We start from the raw sequence: 22,323 nt of genomic DNA, 5'->3' as shown, positions 1-22,323 counted from the left end.
TATCTTTTTCTAGGGTCATCATTATGTCTGGTATGGCTAGAATAATAAAGATTGTGTTGAGGTTCAGTGGAAGCTAGAAATGCATCTTTAGGATTAATACTCTGGATAAGGTGAAGAAAAATGGGCACCAATCATTTGTATTCTCTGAAATACAGTTGCGGATCTCTTACAGTCCTATGCTCTGTCAATATGCTAAAAAGTAAATGTGCCTCACTTCTGTCCTGAGAGTATATAGAGTGTGTGGGTGCACAACACACTGAAGTGACTTGCCCAGTGTCACACAAGTCAGGAGTGGAACCAGAAATTAAACCTCCAACTAAAGAGACTCCAGGCAAAAATGCTAGACAATCTTTGCCTCATTCCTCTATATAAACGGAAGAATTTTACACCTGTGTATTTCAAGCTGAATGACAGACCAAAGCAGAACAAGAAAGGGGAAAAAAGTACAGCATGCTCAGAAGACAGGGTTTCAAGTACCTTTGAAGCTGAAGGAAGCAGTGGTGGAGAAATATTTTGAAGGTCAGGTAGAAGGTAAATAAATCATGTAGATGAAGGAAAAGAGTATGAAGGTCACAGGGATATTGGAAAAGAGGAGGATTATCAGCTAAAGGGGGAAAAAAAGATGATGAGCTTGAGAAAATGAGATCAGGGAAGAAAGAATGAAGAGGCTGGAGGAAAAATGGTCCTGAACCAGAGTCCAATAAATAAGCTGGGAAAACATTTGTGACTTTAGTGGATACTGTATCAGGCCAAACTAGACAGAATAAAGCAGGCAGAAGAGAAAAGAAAATAAGGACAAAAATATTAGATTAATTTAAACTGGATGAAAATATTGAGAATCTAGGCATAGACTTCAACAACTCTCCAAAAATAATTGTAATGATGTTTATTAGGATTTGTAAAGTGAAACAGAATTTCTCTTAATAACTCATTTATTTTCTACTTGCATGTTGAAATATAAGCTGCTTTAAAACACAAACCAGAATTAAATTGGGTCTTTACAGCCTGTGTTTGATCTAGGAATATTCTTGACAATAGAAATTAAATTAACTTTTTGCCTATGTAGAATAGCTAGCAGAAATGTAACATCATAAAGTCTTCCTAGAGAAAAACAGCTATAGAAAAAGAAACTGTCATAATAAATCTGAAGGCTTTAGGGACCTGTTTTTATGTATTCTGTTGGTAAAGCTTTAAAGAGGAGGGATTCTAAAGAGTCACTGACAACATTAAGCCCAAGGGCAAAATTCAGGGGATTCTTAATACTCCTGTGTCTAACACCCCTCCACAGTGAATATATTTGCAACATCAATCTTTTTTGTCAAACAATGTTTTTCTCATTTGAATGTCAGGATGTATTTTGATTATCTTGTATGATAGGGATTTTTGTTGTCAGTTGTTTGTTTTGCTTTGTTTTTCATTTTTTTCAAACTTGAGTGTCAAGATATTAAGCATAGCAGTATTTCTTTGATTTTTGTGATGGTATGGAGCTGCTGTTATTATGAATTTGTGATGTGATTGAAGAGACTGCAAAATGCTGAATGGTTGGTGTAATGGATAAAAATGATTCTTGCTTAGAGGAAAAACAATTGAATCACAATATATGAGATGAAGTAAAAGGAGGACAGTGGGGGGAAAAGCACAGCAGCCCAACATGTGTAAAAGATTCGAATGATTTGATTTCAGATGAAAACACAAACTGTTCCACTTGACGAAAAACTGTGTTAGCCTGAGTCCTCTGATCTGAAAAATAGCAGGTGTTTTCTCTTTCTGTGTATCTAACCACCACACTTGCTGGAAAAATATTATTGGAGCTGTTGTGAGAAAGCAGTGCAAAATTAATAGTGTGTCTAAAGTTTGTAGTCTCTCTTCATTTGCCTGTAGAAGCTGTAAATACCAACTATAATTTCCTGGAAGATTTTCATTTAAAAAAAAAAAGTGCAAAAATGAAAGATGTCCACTTAGAATGTGAGGCTATTCTATCAATAATAACCTATAGTGGAGGGTTTTACAGGGAATCTGGAATCTACTGACCTCGAATTGCAGTCCTATGCCTTCACATCTCTCTATCTACATAATGGATCCCAAATCCTTTCATGAATATTAAGATCATATTACCACTCAGCAGTTGGCTGTTTAGAAATCACACAACCCCTGATCTACATCAGTGCTTCATAAATGTAAAGGATGGTTCATATTCAGATCATGGGGTCTGGTAACTGCTATAATTCTATTCTTATCTTTCTTCTTTGGTCTTTTTCTCATAAGGGAAGTTTCATTAAACTAATTTTTCTAAATCCTGCAGGCCTTACCTGGCTCAGTATGGTGAAATCTTATTTATAGCTTAGAATGCTTCACTCAACCAGGTTATATAGGTCCAAAACTGAATCTTATTGTATAATGCAAAAGACTTTCCTTATTCTACTTATTCTGCTGATTAACAGTCAAGATTCTTTGCCATCTGTTCTGCTGAAAGATATGTCCAAATACTTTGCAACTCCAGAGAACGTGTTTTAGTAGAATCTATTATGATGAAATACTGACAGACCTAAAGCTGCAAGGACTTACAAGCTTTTTTTACTTCAGAAGAATATAGGATTTTTACTTATTTATTTCTAAACAAAAATAATAGATTGGCTTTAGCTACCCTGATATTTGCTGGAGGGACAACATAGCAGGGCGTAAGCAATCCATGAGGTTTTTGGAGTGCAATGATGATAACTTCCTACCACAGGTGATCAAGAAGCCAACAAAGACAGGCACTCTGCTGGACCTCCTACCTACAAACAAGAAAGAACTGGTCAGAGATATAAAAGTCGGGGGCAGCCTTGGCTGCAGTGACCACAAGATGGTGGACTTCAGGAATGGGAAAGGAGGGAAAAAAGCAAAAAGCAGGATCACAACCCTGGACTTCAGAAGAGCAGATTCTGGACCCTTCAGAGACCTCTTTGGAAGAATCCCATGGGATATGGCCCTAGAGGGAAGAGAAGTCCAAGAGAGCTGGTTGATATTCAAGGATCACCTCCTCCAAGCTCAGGAATAGTTCATCCTGATGAGCAGGAAATCAAGCAAATGAAAACTGAGGCCTGCATGGATGAACAAGGAGCTCCTGGCTAAGCTCAGACATAAAAAGGAAGTGTACAAGAGGTAGAAGCAGGGACAGGTGACCCAGGAGAAATACAGAGGCACTGTCTGAGCGTAGAGGGATGGTGTTAGGAGAGGTAAAGTGCAGCTGGTGTTGAAACTCTTAAGGGCAACAAGAAAGGCTTCTACAGATACATCAGCAACAAAAGAAAGACTAGAGAAAATGTGGGCCCACTGCTGAAAAGGGCAGAGGATCTGGTGACGAAAGACACAGGCAAGGCCAAGGTACTCATCACCTTCTTTGCCTTGATCTTTAGTGGTAAGACTTTACTTCAGCAGACCCACATCCCCAGACCAGAGGAAAAGTCTGGAGCAAGGAAGACTTACCCTTGGCAAAAGAGGATGAGGTTAGGGAACACTTAAACAAACTGGACATGTACAAATCTATGGGCCCAGATAGGAAGCACCCACGAGCGCTGAGGATGCTGGCCCATGTCATTGTGAAGCCACTCTTGATTATCTTTGAAAGTTTATGGTGATCAGAGGAGGTTCCAGAGGACTGGAAGAGAGCAAATGTCACTGCTATCTTTAAGAAGGGCAAGAAGGAGGACGCAGGAAACTACAGACCAGTCAGCTTTACCTCAGTCGCTGGGAAGATGTATCCTGGATAACACTTCCAAGCACAAGAAGGACAAGAAGGTGTTTGGGAGCAGTCTGCACAGATTCACAAAGGGGAAATTGTGCTTAACCAACCTGACAGCCTTCTATGATGAGATGACTGGCTTGGTGGATGAGGGGATAGAAGTGGATGTTGTCTACCTTGACTTCAGTAAAGCTTTTGACACTGTCTCTGATAACATCCTCATATACAAGCTGAAGAAGTATGGACTAGACAAATGGACGGTGAGGACTGAAAAATGGCTGAATGCTGGGTTCAGAAGGTTGTGATCAGCAGCATGAAGTCTAGTTGGAGGCCATCCACTAGTGGTGTCCCCCAGGGGCCAATATTGGGTCCAACACCGTTCAGCATCTTCATTAATTACCTGGATGATGGGACCGAATGCCCCCTCAGCAAGTTTGCAGATGACACAAAACTGGGAGGAGCAGTTGCTACACCAAATGATTGCACTGTTATTCAGAGGGACTTTGACAGGCTGGAGAAATGGGCTGACAGGAATGTTATGAAGTTCAACACAGGGAAATGCCAAGTCCTATACCTGGGGAGGAATAACCCCAGGTACCAGTATAGGCTGCAGCCAGCTGTCTGGAAAGTAGTTTTGCAGAGAAGGACCTGAGTGTCCTGGTGGACAATAAACTGAACATGAGCCAGCAATGTGCCCTTGTGGCAAAGAATGTCAACAGCATCCTGGGCTGCCTTAAGCAGAGGTCAAGGGAAGTGATCCTTCCCCTTTACTCAGCACTGGTGAGGCCATACCTGGAGTACAAGGTCCAGTTCTGGGCTCTCCAGTACAAGAAAGACATGAACATATGGGAGCAAGTCCAGCAATGAGCTGGAAAGATGATTAAGGTCTTGGAGCATCTAACATAGATGAGAGACCTTGGACTGCTCAGCCTGGAGATGCCTCAAAGGGGACTTTATCCATTTGTATAAATATTTGATGGGGGAGGAGTTAAGAAGATAGAGTCAGACTCTTCTCAGTGATGCCAAGTGACAGGATGAGGCAATGGGCACAAACTGAAACATAGGAAATTCCATCTGAACATAAGAAAACTCCTTCACTGTGAGGGTGGTTGAACACTGGGACATGTTGCCCAGAGAGGTCGTCTCCCTCCTTGGACATATTCAAAACCTGTCTGGACATGGTCCTGGACCACCTTCTCTAGCTGACCTGTCTTGAGCAGGGGTTTGGGCCAGGTGATCTCCACGGGTGCCTTCCAACCCCAACTATGCTGTGATTCTATTTTCATCAATAATACTTTGTAGAAGGTGATAAATGAAGTGAAGATTGCGCTCTTCTCAATGCAGTTTGCGCTCTTTTCAAACAGTGCTGGCCCCAGGAGGCAGTATGTAAAGAACTTGATTGAGAAAATGATACTCATGGTGACAAATGTTTTTAAAATTTGATTTTTTTTATCTAAGTGGTCTATCAAGCCCTTTGAAACTGCACTCTACATATGCAATGAAATTGCTATTTTATTCATGCAGTAGTTGGAATGATGCTATTTTTGAATTTATGTAAACATCAGGTCCATGAGCACTCCCAAGCTTTTCGCTCTCAAAATCAGCACCAAGCATGGCCTGATACTATACAGGGGAGAGACCCCAGCATGAACCAGCGTCCTGCATTTTGGTTTCCAGAGACATCCGTCTAGACATGCATATGTTTAGGATGTGGCAATGCACAGAATGTAAGTTTATATGTAGTCATAGTGATTAACTTATGACCCATGTGGAATCTTGGCAATGATGAGAAATTTTTCTCACCAGCTGCAGTAGGAATCCTACTTACTAGCACAGCTGTTCCCTAATCATCTTAAACATTCAGGATAAACAGCTCCTATCAGTGTCACTGGATATTTTGCAACCTAAGAGATATGCAAAAGCCTTTGAGTTGCTTATGTGAACAAAAAAAAGAAAACCCTCTTTCCTCTCTAAACATTTGTTACCTAATGCTCAAATGGGATCTTCTCATATTCTCTAGTAAATGCAATTTTTCAGCATAAAAAGAACTTAATTTCATCCTCTGAACTGGCATTAAATTTTTAATTCATTTTTCTCTTTTTAAATAAATTGAAATAGGTCCACTGTCAAAGAGTGTCTTCATTGAGATGAAGAATTTGACTTCGAAGTAAAGTGTGAGGAAATTTATGGAAATATGCTCAGTGATTTTTAACCTGAGGTTAGGTATTTTCAGTGTTAGTCCCTAGTTTGTAATAGACAGAACAATGGAGTCCCACTACGGCCTTCTTGAAGTCAAAGTGAATGTTGACATTGACTTGTTTGTGATCAGATGTTGACCCTCTTACAGCAGGGGCTGGACAGCAGCCTTGTTTTGGCAGAGAAAATGCCTTTAAGGAATCTGCTTATTTCTGTCATTCAAAGCAATCATTTATCAATGAAAGCAAATCTGATGTGATAAAAACAATGATAAATTAAAGTTCCAATTGCTTCTGTGTTCTTGCAGTACTCATTTTTTTACAGCTCATCTGAATTCTAGTTGTTCCATCAAGAATCAATAGAAAAAGGATGATGGTTCATTAGATCATGTCAAAAATCAATATTTACAAAAATGTTTTGGGACAATGGATATTAACAGTCTGATTATAGGTCAAACTATAGTTAGCTAATCATAGCTAACAGTTTAAACCCTAGGATTAATGAATAATAGTAAAGTTTTCCCTTCCCCCCACTCAATATATTGTTCATTTTCCTTTGATATTCAATACGCAGCTCAGAGACTGTCTTGCTCATTTTTAATATTGATGAAACTTATCCATAATAAAGTGGGTTTTTTATAATTAAATGTCTTCCACTGTTAGAGCTGTTGGGACAATGAAATGTTTTGACAGTGTTTTAGTATAGAAGATAATTTTAAAAGTCAGATTTTCAGCATCTCTTTTACCACGATTTTCAGAAAATAATTTTTTCAATAAGGCATTGACTACAGCTTCTTTTACCAAAAATGGACTATGACTAATATTGCTGTACTCTTTTGTGACTGCTTACATAAGACAGCCCACAAAGACTCACTAGTAATTACCAGATCGAGCCTGTTAACTCCTTTAAAGGGTATTGACACAAAGGTACTCCAGAAGTTCAAGAAAAAAAAAAGGAGCTGTGTTTGGCTGTATGAATACATACGTATGAAATTCTGAGATGTGCATAAGATACTCTAGAAGCAGACTTTGTTGAGGATGTCACTGAAAGAGAAGGAATAAGAGAATGAGAAAGCTCCTTGTCTGGAGCCCTTCTCAGGCCTGAGATTTTTCAAATCAATTATGTGATGATTTTAGGATTAGGTACACAAAACCCAGAATTTCATCTTCCTAAAGCCAGCTGCAGGAGAAGAGGCTTACTTAAATATGCTTAACATTAATGGAACTAATCACATCTGATGAAACTAATCACATCTAATGAAACTAATGACATCACAGAAATAGGTAAAGCTTTACTACTACATGTCTGTTTTAGACATCTATCAAGCTTTCCAGCGACTGTAATTATTTTTCTGAGTCTAGACAGGATAAATCACACAAGTATCTATGAGTACTTTTTGCTGATCCAATCCTTTTTCTGTCCAAAGGAAACCAGGATTGTTTCTATTATTAAATATACTCTTGCAACCTGATTTTTCACTGCTTCTCAAATCTCATATACAATGAAGATGAAGGGCTATTTAAAGAACTAATATAGTCTACTTTGTTTTGTGTACTAAATATGGCTAAGTTTTTGGGTTGTAGATTTTCAGGCCTGGTATTGTATGTCTGAAATCACTGGCTTCTTTTGATTTCAGGTAAAAATAGCACTGAATGTAAGTGCAGGGGAGCAAAAATAGTTTTAGGAATTTACACAAACCTTATACACCAGTGAGCAATGTACACTCACAAATCAGACCTTTTAATGACAATCCGTGTTCCTAGATGTCCAGATTAAGAATCACAAAATAATTTAGGTTGGAAGGGGCTTCCACAGGTCATCGAGTACAACCCACTGCTCAAAGAGAGTGTTAGATAGTAACTAAACCAACCAAAGAAATGTATATAGGTCATTTACTTATGCTAGTCAGAGAAGCCTCTGCCAGATCTGTGTACTGGGCATGCTTTCCCTGCTCCTGCCAGTGTGGTATGTGTGTGTGTGAGAAAAACAGCTCTCTCTGAACTAAATTACTACAAGCAGAGTTTTTCTACAACACTGCCCATGCATCAGGCACCAAATTTTGTCATGGTGTGCTGTGAATCAATTGACACGGGTGTTGTTATAGCAGGAAACTAGATGAGCTTTGGTTTATTCAAATACAGTAATATACAGTAATAAATAAAATTAGTAGAGCAATAATACTAAACAAAACACTACTTAAAAAACAACTATAGCTAATAATAATGTTAGGTTATGTTGTTAAGGGATAATCAACATGAACACAAAGGTGCATCAAGGATCAGAGGATCAGTGACAGGCAGAGGAGCTCCTGTAACCTGATCAGTGGGGATGGAGCACGTGACCTGGCTGTTCCCAAGGCTGTCACAGGAGAGCGACTGGTCTGTCAACTCTAGTGGGAAACCACCAAGAGAAGTCAGGGAGAGAGGCTCCCTCCCTTAGAAGGCCTTGCAGGCTGAAGGGGTATGGGACTCACTATAGGATGCAGGGGGAGAAAGTGTTTTTGGACTATGCAAAAATTATTAAGGTGTGTTTTAAAGAGATTGTGGAAATGTGTGAGGCTTGTTTTGGGATGTTTAGGGGGACACCCAAAGGAGGGGGAAAGAAGAGATTGGGGTTGATCAGGGAGGACGGAGCATGGGAAAAAAGAGGGGAAAGAGGATAAAAATGGCCAGTCATGTGTAAACTGGTGGCTGCTCACTAGACTTGCCTGAGTCCTGTCCTGATCATCACAGCCTGTCCTGTCTTCCCATTAAATTCTATTTCAAAATACATGTGTCGGTGCACTCAGTACTCTGAGTGGGTATTGGTAAACACTAGTCAACTGGCCGAGCTGTCAAGAAAGATAAAAAGTCCAAGTGCCAGCATGTGGAGTGGGGCTGCGAAGCTTGGGAGCTCATTCATCTGAGTGCCAGCAGCTGAGGACAGCAGGGCATTGGGGCCAGGCACTGGGCAGACTGGATGTCTAAGGTCAGCTCCTGTAGGGATCCACATTGTGTGTAGATATATGTATATATTGAACTAGCAGACTTCAGTCTTGATCAGCTGGCTAAGACAAACAGTATTGGGTTGTCCACACTATAAATTTTTGTGTGAGTGCAGTGTGTCTATGTGGGTGCCAGTAAAGGCTGTTTTCTGTCTGTGTTGATGCGTATGGCCTGCCGTGTGTAAAGTGTGTGCGTGTGTGTGTGCGTGTGTTTGTGTGTACTCATCAGGAATGTGTGTTTAACTCTGTAGCTCACTGAGCTTGGGCTACCAGATTCAGTGACTTCTAATAATTCTTACAGCACACACACACATCTCAATCATACTTGATCTGTTACAGATATATGCTATCTACACTGCATACTGCAGCTATCCCTGGGAAGTCATGTTTCTATGCCCTTATCCTGTCAGGCAACTGTGGGGGGCACTTGCTTTGGCTCAAATCAATGATAAGGATGGAATTGCGCTGACTGCAGTCAATATTTGGGTGTAATATGTAGCTTAATTTGTCCTGCATCCAGCAATGAGGAAAAGGTCCCAGTGCTTTTGCTCAGTAGTTGAGCTTTCTGGTGGCTATTTCTCAGGGGCCTTTGGAAGATCTTCCTCCTGCAGCACCCCTCCAGGTTTGTTCTACCATGCCAGTTTTACATCAACTGTTTCCTGGTCTGAGCAATACCCAATGAAATTTGAACTTTTGAAGATTTCATCCAGTCATTACCCTTTTCATCTGCTGTTGCTGTTTGCTTCTTCATGTTGCTTTCAGCTAGTAATCTTTAGGCATAGTTGTTTACTTCTTTGAAGGAGGGCTTGGGGGACTCATTGCTTTCTTGTACTGAGGAGTCTGGAGCTGGATAGCACTTGAGATGCAGTCTCACAAGTACTAAATAAAGAGGCAGAATCATTTCCCTTAACCTGCTGGCTCCGCTCTTGCTAATGCTGCAAGGGCACAGTGCTGACTCATGTTCCACATGATGTCCATCAGGACCTCCAGGTCCTTTTCAAACAGGAAGAGGAAGGATTTTAGAAAAACATGATATAATATGGAGGTTGATCAAGCCAGCAGTAATAACACATTCTCTGAAAAGTAATTAAAATTAAGAATACACCAGTCTTCTGGATGGGCTCCAGATCTATCTCCTAGATGGACGTCAAACCTATATTATAGGTAGATGTCTCTAGCCCTGTCTGGACTCTGGCCTCTGCTCCTGCCTGGGCTCCATGTATGGTCCCCAGACTTCACTGGTTACCTCAGCTTGTCTGGGACTGTTGGTGGATCCTGTCACTGTCACAACCCCTGCCCTGCCCTGCCCATGCTGTGTGCACCCTCAGTCCCCATCTCATCCTCCTCCATGGAACAGCCCCGCTGGTGCTGCTACATGAGACCAAGTTTTTCATGGCTATCGAAATAGCTGGTTGAACAACTTCCAAAACAGCTTCCCATCTAAGTGTTCTGGTTCAGCTAAACTGACATTTTCCTTGGGAATATGTTGGTTCTTGTGCTTTTTTTATGGAGCCCAGGCAGGCAGAGAGGCTTTCCTCCCAGCCACTAGCATGCCAGCTGGCATCACGGTGAACAGGCAGCCTGTTCTTCTCACTAGACTTCCAGGAGCTCTGGGCTGTCCAGCTACCCTGTTTCTTGCCTGGCAGACTGCTCCCATCGCCTGGCTTCCTGGCTAACTGCCTTTCTGGCTAGCCAACTCCCTGTCCAAAAGTTCTTTAAACATTCACTATGCAGTCTCAAAACAATCATTTGGTTTTTGTGCAATAAAGTTTTGCAGTAAAGCAAAGTTTTCTTTGTTTACAAACAACAACAGAAATAAAAAACAGAAAATTGCCAACAGTGCAAAATTGCACTTCCATTACCTCTTTAGTTTTCACAGCAGTCTCTGTACAAAGAATAGGGGGTACCATGGCAACATTACTTGTATCAGCAAATCTAAAGGACTATATAAGCCCTTCTCCCTTCACTTAGTCTATTCAAACTATTTTTTGTACTAAAAAAGGCTTCAAAAAGTCACTCAAATGTTAAAAAGTTTTAGGACAATCTCTTCTAGGCTTTGAGACTTAGTATTGTCATTAAGTGAAACTAAGAATATATTTAGAAATATCTTTATGTCTCTTTCTATCTGGGAGCATTTATGAAGTTAGGAATTGCCTTTATTTGCTGAGTGTTATGGTGTCTGCACATATGTATATAGGCTTCTTGCAGGAATAAGCACCGAGAAAGCACATAATTCCTCCTCAGTAGTTCTAGCAAAAGATATGAAATAGCAGGGAGTTGAAAAGACATGAAATTCTATATAACAATGGTAACATATAAATCTGCAAGCTCACTTTAACATAGACTACATATTCAGATTTAACATAACTGGGGGGTGTACTGCATTGTGAGGGTGATCATGTGTAGATGTACAGACAGATGTAATATTTCAGTGTCTTATTATATTCCATGAATACCCAGACTCCAGTGACTTTGTCTCTGTTATTCTACATTCCTGTTTCCTGGTTTGCTTCTATAGTTACACAGTTCTGGTAATGCTGCATTGTCTTAAGGAAGAGATTTTATGAACTTCATTTCTGATGTGTTTGGCTATGTCATATGCTCTTTCATAAATGATCTTTAGTTTGAATTAACACATATTCATCATTAAAAACACACATAAAATCATAATGTAATATACTAATAAAAATATTCCCTCTACTTCTCCTCTGCTTTGCAAGAGGCAGCTTCGGAAAACAAAAAAATATTAGCAGGCTGTAACTGCTCATAAACAATTCTGGTGTAACAAAAGCTCCCCTGGGGCCTCCTTCCACCACTGCCCAGGCCCAGGACCCTATTTCAGCTCAGTCTGTGCCCATCAGCCCCTGCCCCAGCGGCACTGTCGTGGTGCCAGTCTCCAACTCTGCCACAGCTGTGCCCCTGCCCAGCCACAGGCCCTGCTGATCCAGCTCCTGACCTGTGCACCGACTGCGTGACCCAGCCTCAGCCCATTCCCATCCCCATGGTCCTGCCCCAATCCACATTGCAGGGCTGTGTCTGACCATGGTTACCCTCACCAGGCCTGATATGGACCTCTGAACCGACTTCCTGCTTTGACCTCAGGTCTGGCTGGTGAGGCCCCTATCCTGCATGCTGGCCATGGTACCACTCTTGGCTCCCCTCCCTTACAGAGCAGCTGGCCTTTGCTGCTTTCTGACAGCTTTCTCCTCTGAGCAATTTCCTGGTGACTTTGCCAAAGGCTCAGCCTAAAGCTAGGGCTGTTTTAGCCTTAGCGTTTGAGTTGAGGGAAAGAAAGCCCAGAGCTCCAGGTGGAATGGGCCTGGAAAGGGGCTGCCAAAGGAAAGGGTGGGCTACTAAGAGAACTTTTCTGTGAGCATTTTCTGGTCTGGACCCTTGCCTAAAGCTCAGACTAGTCTTAACATTTAGGTTAGGGTTTGGGTTGAGAGGAGAAAGCCTAGAGCTCTTGGTGGAGTAGGATGGGAGAGAGCTGCCAGGGGGAATTTTTTTTTTATTGACAGCTTGTCTGTGAGAGTTTTTTGCTGTCTGCTGTGGCTTGGAGGCCTTTTGCAAAGGTCTATCTACAGCTAGGCTTCTGCAGCTGGCATGGCTGGATGATTTCAGTGATGGCAGCCAAAGCCAGCAAAGAATGTTGTCTGCAGTGTAGAAGCGTCAGTGTTATTACTGTAGAGAAACTTGACCAGTAGAAGAAAGGTGACCCAGTCATCACAGAGCAAATGGCTGGGTTTGATTCCTTCCATCTGCTCTTTGGTCAGAGGAGAAGAGGCAAGTTAGGTAATTCCATACTCAAGGAAGATCAGAGCCACACTTTGGAAAGACTGTGTAATTAAGCCCACCAGTTGGTCGTCTAAAGCTTTTCACACCCTCTATACTAATTCCTTTTTCTTTCGATTTGCTTTCTGCTATTCTAAGTACCTCTCCCTTCCAATGAGAAAGGGAGTATCGGATTACTCTCATCTTGCTTGTGTATTTACTTTCGATTCTCAATCCAATGAAAATGCCTAAGCTTAATAAGTCAAGGGATATGAAGGGGCAAGTAAATAGTTTATTTTGTAAAGGAGGATGAGGATAATATCCAAAATACCCTGTTTGTATCGTTTCACCTGGTCAGTCCAAATTCCACCAGATTAGTGGATGGCAAGAACATCCTATGTGAGTGAAAATCTGTCCTGTGAGCTTTTATGATCCCAGGAACACAATATTTATCCTGATGGTATGTATCTTCAAAAATCTCTGGGAGAAGAGATAAAGTATTATAACTATGTTACAAAAAAAGACTCAATGCACAGAGCAATTAAGTAACAGCCATAGCCACTTACAAAATTTAGATGGGAAAGAACATGAATTTTAGAATCTCCAGCTTCAGGATGGAGCTTTAGAAGGAAGTTTGAAGTGACTCAAAACCTGCAATTTTTGTTCACCTTGTTTTTGGCAAACTCAAAGAGAACAAGTAAGAAAAGTAATTCAAGAAATGCAATGGAAGTATTGTTGGATTCATAAATTGGATGTACAAGCAGTGATTATTTCTGTAACAGTAGAATAATTTGTTTCTGTAAACTTACACAGGAAAAATTACAGATAATTCAAAAATGATTTTTGCAATGTTGTTAAATCAGAGTTTCTCTTGTTGAACTTCATCTTCTGGCTTTAACTTTCACACATTCAAATTCCTCAGAATATGACATGACAATTATAGCTGATGCAAAAGGCTAACACTAAGCTTTGTCTGCTTGTATCTGTCTTTCATTTGCAGGTGGTTTGAGGACTTGGATGCTTATATAAATCTGTACCTCATAGACCTTACGATTTTTGTATCTGGACTAAGCAAATGCATAGTATTCTAATGATTTATTGCATTAATCCCATCATCTCTATTATTTTGTCTCTCTCATCTGCTGTACCACAGTACAGAGCTGAGAACCTCATGAAAGTCACTGAAGCTACAGGAATGGTACACTTGCATAAGTTAGGAGAAAGAAGATAGTCTTCTTAAATAAAGGAAATTAAGTTAAATTGAAGTTGAAGTTGTGAATATATATCAGTGAATGATTGGGAAAAAAACACTTAAAATGCTGTACTTCTCTAAAAATAAGAAATTAGATACCTAGAAATCCAAAATTAAGGTGACACTAAAAAAGACAGACAAACACTTTAAAGAGAGAAAGAGCATAATTTATACTGCTAAGTGCTTTAATTCAATCGAACTGAGTAATGCTTTGCTAGATGAGACTGGTTATTTGCACCTGCTCAACTCTTTTCTTTTTCTTACTTTAATAATGCTTTATATTAAGTCTGAAAGATCTGAATAACCTCATTGAAACAATATTTAAAAAGTGAAGGTATCATTCTAGAAAGATAAAAATATCATTCAGCACAGGCTTTAGATATGTTCATATTAGAGAAAGAATTGCTGATGGCCAGTTTAATCAATTCCTTGTAAGACTAGCTAAGGTGAAGAATATGGGATCTAACAAAGGAATGAGATGGCTGTATTAGCTATATCTGGTGCTGTATGCAAATTTTGCTCCTTGAAAGATCTAGCTCCCTATTGCTGCTAGATCATTAGGCAGCTGAAGTAGAGCTTACAGTTGCTTCTGTCCAAGAATGCTAGAAGTATAGTGCCATGGATTTCATCACTGAAATGCAAGGGAAAACATAGGAGAGACTTATTTCATAACTACTTTAAGCTGTTGGTGTAGGTAAAGGAATTAGGAGAAAAAATCGTATGCACAGAAGTTGACCTACTTAAATTTCCTGATCTATATTAAATATAAAAGAATCTTCTGCTGAAAGTATTATACTTCTTGGGATGTAATGGCACCTCTTTCAAACTGATTTTTATGTGTTCATGCTGAGACTTTTCTCTTCTGGTGTTTGATACTGTAATTTTTGTAAAACAGATGGCTCCTAAGTATTGCACTAAGTTATATGGAAAGCAGAGAGACATAGAGAAAAAACAGACAGAACAAAACACTGGGGAAAAGGTCAGATTTTTAAAGTGGAAATATTCACTTAAGGGTACTATTTTGGAACTAAAACTAATTTCAGAATGAATGTTTGTGTTGCAGAGTTACATCAATGATCAGTTGCCATAATGATTATGGATAAAATGGTGCGCCATACAAATCAAGGAGGTAAGATCAACATGATGCCATCACTGCTGTATCCCGTTGTGACTACAGATGTCTATGTTTCTAGCCTAGTGAATCTGGCAGTGCTTCACAGATAGTACATTAAGGAGTAAAATGAGCTATAGGCTAAAAAGGATGAGCATGGAGAACGAGAATTAGGAAGGAAGACTACAATATAAAACAGACAATACAAGGTCCAAGGGTTAAGAAAACATGGCAGCTAAATACTTTGCACTGAATCTTAATTACACGGTTAATTACACAGTAATTTTTGTATGAGATATAAATAATAAGAATATGATTGTTTTGAATGATCCACAATTCAAAAAGCATCCAAAATAAAAGAGCTATATATAACTATTTTACTCATATTCATCTTGGTTTCACTTAACGGTACAATTTAATATATTCATAAGTCTTTCAAAGTATTTATCTTGCATTTATCTCTGCTGTGTGTTAAGGTGCAGCTGACTTGGGTGGACTTCAAAATTCAGGGGAGTGCTCCTTCCCAGTCCATTTAGTGGCAGCTCCAGTTCACTCTCAGTTCCCGGTCCCTCCCGTCTTGGTTCAGTGAATGCGACTGCTGTGGCTCCTGTTTGCAAGTCTGGCCAGCAGTGAGGCTCACCACACAGTCCAGAGAGGCCTAGCCTGGTTCTTCCCCTCTGGCTGATCGGGACTGAGGTCCACTAGTGAAGTATACACACCTCCTCTCTATCTAGAGCACACCACATTTATGGATTCCTCAAATATTAGCATTGACTTTAAGTCCATATAATACCCAGGTCCAGATCCCAGGCCCTTTATCCAGTCATGGCATCAGACCTTGGGTCTTTCCAGGTCCTGGCCTCTTCCTGCTCGACAGTTAGTCCATCTTGAAGTTTGCCAGCAACTAAAAGAAACACACTCTGAGTCTGAGTAGAATTTAACTCCAGAATCACACACATGAGGTTGCTTGAACATAAGACTCTAGTGTCATTATACCATCATGTACTATGCTGTGGCTGCCAACTACTTCTCTAGAGGCATGCGAGTGGGATACCACTGTGTTCAGATACCTGTTTAGGCAACTGAGTCACTCTTCCAAATTTAGGTGTCTACAACATAAATACTACCCATGAGCTAGGTATCTAAGCTCCAGCTGCAGTCAGTAGAGACCTAGTCAATACAGTTGATGGTGGCAGAGAGCTTTTCAGCTAACTAAAAGCAAATGTCTACTTTAGGACGAGACAAATAGATCCCAAGACTTCATTGATTGTATTGCCTACATCTTCATTGACTTTGATGGGAGCTTGAACAGCAGCTTGCATGTTGTAAGCTATATTGTTATCACAAGAATTTAAATGTCTGAATCTGGAGCTAAATTCTATGCTTAAAGATACTTGCCTTTTTTTCCCCCCCTTTTTTTGAAAGTAGTTAAATACACCACTGATCTATTTCTTAAGTGTAATTAGGTCCTAAATGTGTTTTTCTTTCATGTTTTGAATAGATATTAATATAACCTATATTTAACAAGCTATGAACCCAAAAGAGATTTCAGTGGGTTATATCCCAGGTATTACTAGCTAATGCTATATGTTTTAGGCTATTTTATGCTGGTCAAAAATTGTGTTTGGCTATCTACCCTGAATTGGATGTAAGAGGATCTAAAAGGGTTTTGAGCCTAAACTGTGGGTCAAACTCTAATAATAAACATTGGTTAAATAAAGTTAACCTTTCCAAATATGCATGTTTTAGAATAAAAATTGCCAATAAAACTTGTTTGCTCAGAACTTTCCTTTTGCCCCCATCATATGCAAATTGTCTTGCATTTTATTATTTTTAATATTTGTCAGATCAATACAATTAATAATAATTACTGTATCTAATATTCTCAAACCACTGCTTTTGAGATAGATTAAAATTAGGTAACTCTGCAGATTATTGCTATAAAAAATTGCAGCATAAATACAATCTGTGAAATTATATGCTGTTATTACTCCATTTCAAGTATCACCATGCTACAATAGAAAGGGGATAGGTAGTGTCCCTATAATTAGGGGCATATTTTATTGATCTATCAGTCAATACAACTGGATTATCTGTTTTTTATTTCCACTGGAACTACTAATAATTTAGATTGTACAAACCTCAAATACTGTAGAACATGCATTTATTTCACTTTATTTAAAATTAAAAGTGAGTCCAGAACATAAGCTGGAAATTCACATTAATTTTTATGTGTAATTTTAAAATACTTATTTTGTTAAAAATTAATGTAAACTTTTAGGAATACTTGTAGGAATACTATAGAATTTTCTTTCCAATAACATTTTTCCAAGTACAGGATAGGATTAGAACATGAATCTGGTGGCAACAAAGTCTGTTTCTAAATTGTACTGTAAAACTAAGAGCAACTCAGATTCTATTGACATGTGGTCATGCAACAGATAATTATCTTGGTTTCATTATGAATCTTCAAGGACTCCTCAGGTAACTTAGATGATTGAGATAGGTCACCATCAGAAGGATAACTCACCATCAGAAGTGGGGAAATAATTCAAACCATACTTAAACCCTACTTAAACCCATTGGACAGAAGCCCATGAGACCAGACAGGATGTGTCTGAGGGTGCTGAAGCAGCTAGCCAATGTCACTATGAGTCCACTGTCTGTCATCTTTGAAAGATGGCAACTGAGGATGTTCCTAGATTGTGGAAAAAGACAAACATCACACACATCCTCAAGAAGGGCAAGAAGGAGAATCTAGAGAATGATCGGCTGGTCAGCCTCCCTCCCATCTCTGGAAAGGTTATGGTGAAAATCCTCCTTGAGGCCATTTCTATCCACATAAAGCAGTTGCTTGCCACAAAGAAAGTCAGCTGCACACTAGGCTGTATTATCAGGAGTGTAGTCAACAGTTTGAGGGAAGTGGGTTTGTTTGCTGTATTCATCACTTATGAGACCACATCTGGAAAGCTGTGTCCAAAAAAATCATTGTTTTACAGGAGCAAGTCAAACTGGTAAGGGGGCTGGGGCACATGATGCATGAGGAGAGGCTGAGATAGCTGGATTTGTTCAGCCTGGAGCACAGAAGGCTCAGGGGAGAATTCATTTCTGTCTCCAACTGCCCAAAGGGAGGGTGTAGAAAAGATGGAGCTGGACACCATTCAGAGGTATGCAGTAAGGGAGGCAACACACACAAGTTAGAATGTGTGCAAGTTTGACTCAATTAAAGGAAAAGAAATTTTTACGTAAGGGTGGTCAGTCACTTGAACAGATTCCCAAAGATGATGTGGAATGTCCATCCCTGGAGACACTCAAAACTCGACTGGACATGGTCTGAGCAACCTGCCCTAGCTAGACCTGCTTTGAACAGGAGGGTAGGACCAGAGGGCCTCCAGAGGTCCCTTCCAAATGATGTGAATCTGATTTCATTATTTTCTGAGGGTTTTTTTTTGTTCCTTAAAGCAATGAGGTTTAAGGAATCACTTCTCATGTTTCATCCAGAATTCTGTCACAAAATACGCTGAACTCTATTTCTTTTTCTTTTTTTTTAAAGGGGAAAATAATATGTTTATTAGACAAACTGGCACTGGTGGAAAAACATGCAAGCTTTAGGCATATAAGCCATTCTTCTATTAAAAGCTACATCAGTCTGTGCTCCAGGGCCTTGATTTTCCAGTCTTCCAGAATAGGCACCTACTGAAGAATGATGTATCTTCAACACAGCGATATATTCATATTCATTTTCTATAAAAGCAAGAATTTGGAAAGTGCTTACGTCTCACTCTCTTATGAAGCTGAGATGTGGTCAAGGTGTACACTTTGGAAGTCAGAATTTCTCTCAACTTCTCTAGACTGTACAAAACCTCAGCTGGTCTAATCACAGATACCCTTTTTCCTTATACCCTTGTACTGTATCTTCGACCAACCAAAGTTATTGCAATACTGTTACTGCTTCCTTTGGAGGATGTAGTAGATATAACAGACAAATTCAGTGAATTGACAAAATTCAAAGTGAAACCTGGTTGTTTTGAAATCAACAGAATCTATAACCACTGACTGAATGAGAAATAAGTTAGGACTTCAGAACTTTTGTCTGTAGTTTCACAATATAAAATCACAAAAAAATTTATGATGAAAAGCTCAGTCATTTTCATAGTCATTATTAGATTTAATTAATAACACAGCTGTTAAGTCAGTTTTCACCCATGTTTTATTATGATAAAACCTAGTGTTACTTAGCACGTAGTTTCTTCCACAGCATCAGGGAAACAACTGCAAACTGAAAAAAATAGAAGACCTGTATTTATGAGGAAGGAAGTGCAATTTCCTTTGGAAAGCAAGAGAGAACATGTCTCCTTTTTACTGGAAATAGTTTTATTTTTTATCAAAATTAAAAAAAATGTTAAGAACAGAATTCCATGGCGTTATCTAATGCATTATTAGACAAATTTGGTTTAGAGAACAGAACTGCTTTATAAAAATATATAAATAAATTTTTCTATAAATAAATTCTTCGATATTTGGTCACCTTTACAAAAGTCACTCTTAGTTAGTAAAACTGGAATAAAAAAGCAAAGGAAGGCAAAGAGATATTAATCTGAAAATATAAGATAGATCATATGCAAATAGGAAGCAGAAAATCTATAATAAATGTTGGCAATTTCACTTTACTCATCTTTTGATAAATATGAGACTGTCTACTTCATATAAAAGAGTCTATAAATACAATCATTATTTCCACTGACATTAAAATATACAGCAGGTCTAGCATGTGGTGTGTGCACCAAAGACATGAAGTTGTATAATTAAAGATGAGCAATCCCTGAACAGAAGTTTAGTGAGTTTGGGCAAAAAGACTGAGCATCAAATGGAATGGAAAATTCTATTACTGCATATTGGTTTTTGAGTACACAGCTTCTTCCTACAGTTAAGTTTAGAGGCTAGGTATCATTTTTATACCATTCATCTCATCAAATCTTTTTTCAGAGAGGTCTTTTCTTTTCTGTTACTTCATTGCCCCAAATCCAACCACACTGCTAGTGATGTGAAACATCTAGTTTTGTTAGACAATTTCTTTAAAATGTTTTATATGTAATATGAGCAGAGAGATAAGCTTTATAAGTAAGTGATCCAAGTACCAGCTCTTGGATACACGCTCTAGCCCTTGACAGGACTTCATTCACATTCAAATATCTTACAGAAGTAACAGGCTGGGGAAAAGAAAAGAATGGTGCAAAGTTGTAAGAGCATAACAAAATCAATCTGCAGTTCCTAATTTAATCACTAAATAAAGTTACTCTTTCTCTAAACCTAGGCATATTTCCTGTGAGGCATAGAGGAACAGACACAGGTGAAAGATTACGTATTCTCTGCTTTCTGCTTCATTGTGTAAAAATGTAGATATCTAACTTGTTCTGACTTCAAAAAAAAGAAAAAAAAAGATTTAAAATTTTTCACAGAGCTGTTCCCTTTATTTCAAGAATTGCCAGCATTCATATCTGCCAGTATTCTCAAAACCAAAAGTGACAGTCTGACAGAGATACCCTGAATCTATTCTTATGATATTAATTTTCTCTGCATACACATAATGCCCACTTGTCCAGAAATCTGACTGATTTCTGCCCCAGAGCAGATGCAATTTGAACTAGACAGGACTATTGTTTACTGTCTCAAAAGCCACCATATCATGGGAAATGAGGGGATATGCCATATTATTTTAGGTGCATATCAGTATTCCCAGAGCATTCTTCCAGGAGGGAAAGGGAAAATGTATTCATTAAGATTAATAGGCCCTTGGTAACACATAGCAAGGCTGGACACAAGAACAGATTATGAGCTCACCCAGAGATATCCTGTGCCTCTCATTCACTCAGGGTTACTGCATGATTTCTCCATAGTGCAGATGATATATAATCTTCTACAACAACTGTTTTGGAGGCTGTCATCCCTGCCATGATGTGATGTTTTCATCCACATGTTACTATTGTCTTCCATTCTAATCCCTTACAATCTTTAATGCATTACTTAATTTTAGAATTATGGTATTCTTTGTAGGCTGAATGCTGAATTCAGATACATCAGATAGGATGTATTTCTAGAGAGAAAAACTTTTGAACAGTATCCTTTGCTGGTTATTATGTTTTCATGCAATTCATCAAAAATGAAGGAAATATTTCTAGTAATTATTCATTACAACATTTCTTGCTCTAACATAAAAAATTGCAGCTTTTAATTTAAGAATTTCCAACAAGAAATGGCTCAAGAATGACAGAAATATTTTTCAGCACTCACTCAGCACTCACACAAACATAAGCAGCACCAATGGCCTCATCCGTTTCCCTTCTCTGGCTGACAAGAGGAAGATCCGTTAGTTGGATGTATATAAATATATGTATACAATGTGGATCCCTTGGATCCCTCTAGCAGCTGGGCTTAGACACTCAGTCCACCTAGCAGCTGGCCCTGGACCCTTGCTCTCCCCACTTGCTAGTAACTGGGCATACAAGCCCCCAAGGCCTGCAGCCCCACTCTTGGTACAGAACTGACCTCACACACAGATACACACAGAAATGTGCGTGCACGCGCGCGCGCGCTCACACACACACACACACACAAACACACAAATGGGTCTTTCAGTCGATCTCCATACCCTACAGTTCCTCTGGGAGTTGTCTGGGAGTCCCCCTGGTCCCCTATGTAGCCAGCTCCCCTGAGGTCTCACCCTTAAACCTGGCTCCCTGGTCACCTCACCTACTTACCAGCTAGTCCTGCTCGATGTTTGCTAGTGACCGCACACTCACCCGCGTACCTTCTCTTACTCCAATTGCTGGTACCACAGACACACAGATCCATGATCCGACTCTAAGTTCCTGGAACTTAGACCTGCACACACACACACATGCACACAGAATAAAGAATCCCTCACCCAGGAAAATAGTTAGAAAGGAAATTAATAAGAAGATAGGACAGACTGCTCTCACGAGGTTCAGGGTCTGACCAGACAAACATACTGACCAGTGACTTATTTACATGCAACAAGCCCTTTTTATCCGCTTATCCCTCTAGTTTCCCATCTTAGTTCCTCTGCAAATCACCTAGATCTCTTCCTTTCTCTGACTTTGGTTCCTCCCCTAAACATCCCATAGTAAGTCTTGTGCAATTCTGAAATGCTCTTCCCCTATATCCTGTACCCCAAGTAGGCTCCTGAGAGACACTCCTGTGGACTCATCGTGATGGGTTTCACACCTGGTCCATGTGTCTGATGTGCTCCTGGAACAGCTGTGGAG

The sequence above is a fragment of the Dromaius novaehollandiae genome, chromosome 1 (genome assembly GCF_036370855.1).
Source record: "Dromaius novaehollandiae isolate bDroNov1 chromosome 1, bDroNov1.hap1, whole genome shotgun sequence".
NCBI lineage: Eukaryota > Metazoa > Chordata > Aves > Casuariiformes > Dromaiidae > Dromaius > Dromaius novaehollandiae.
This window is presented reverse-complemented; position numbering follows the sequence as displayed.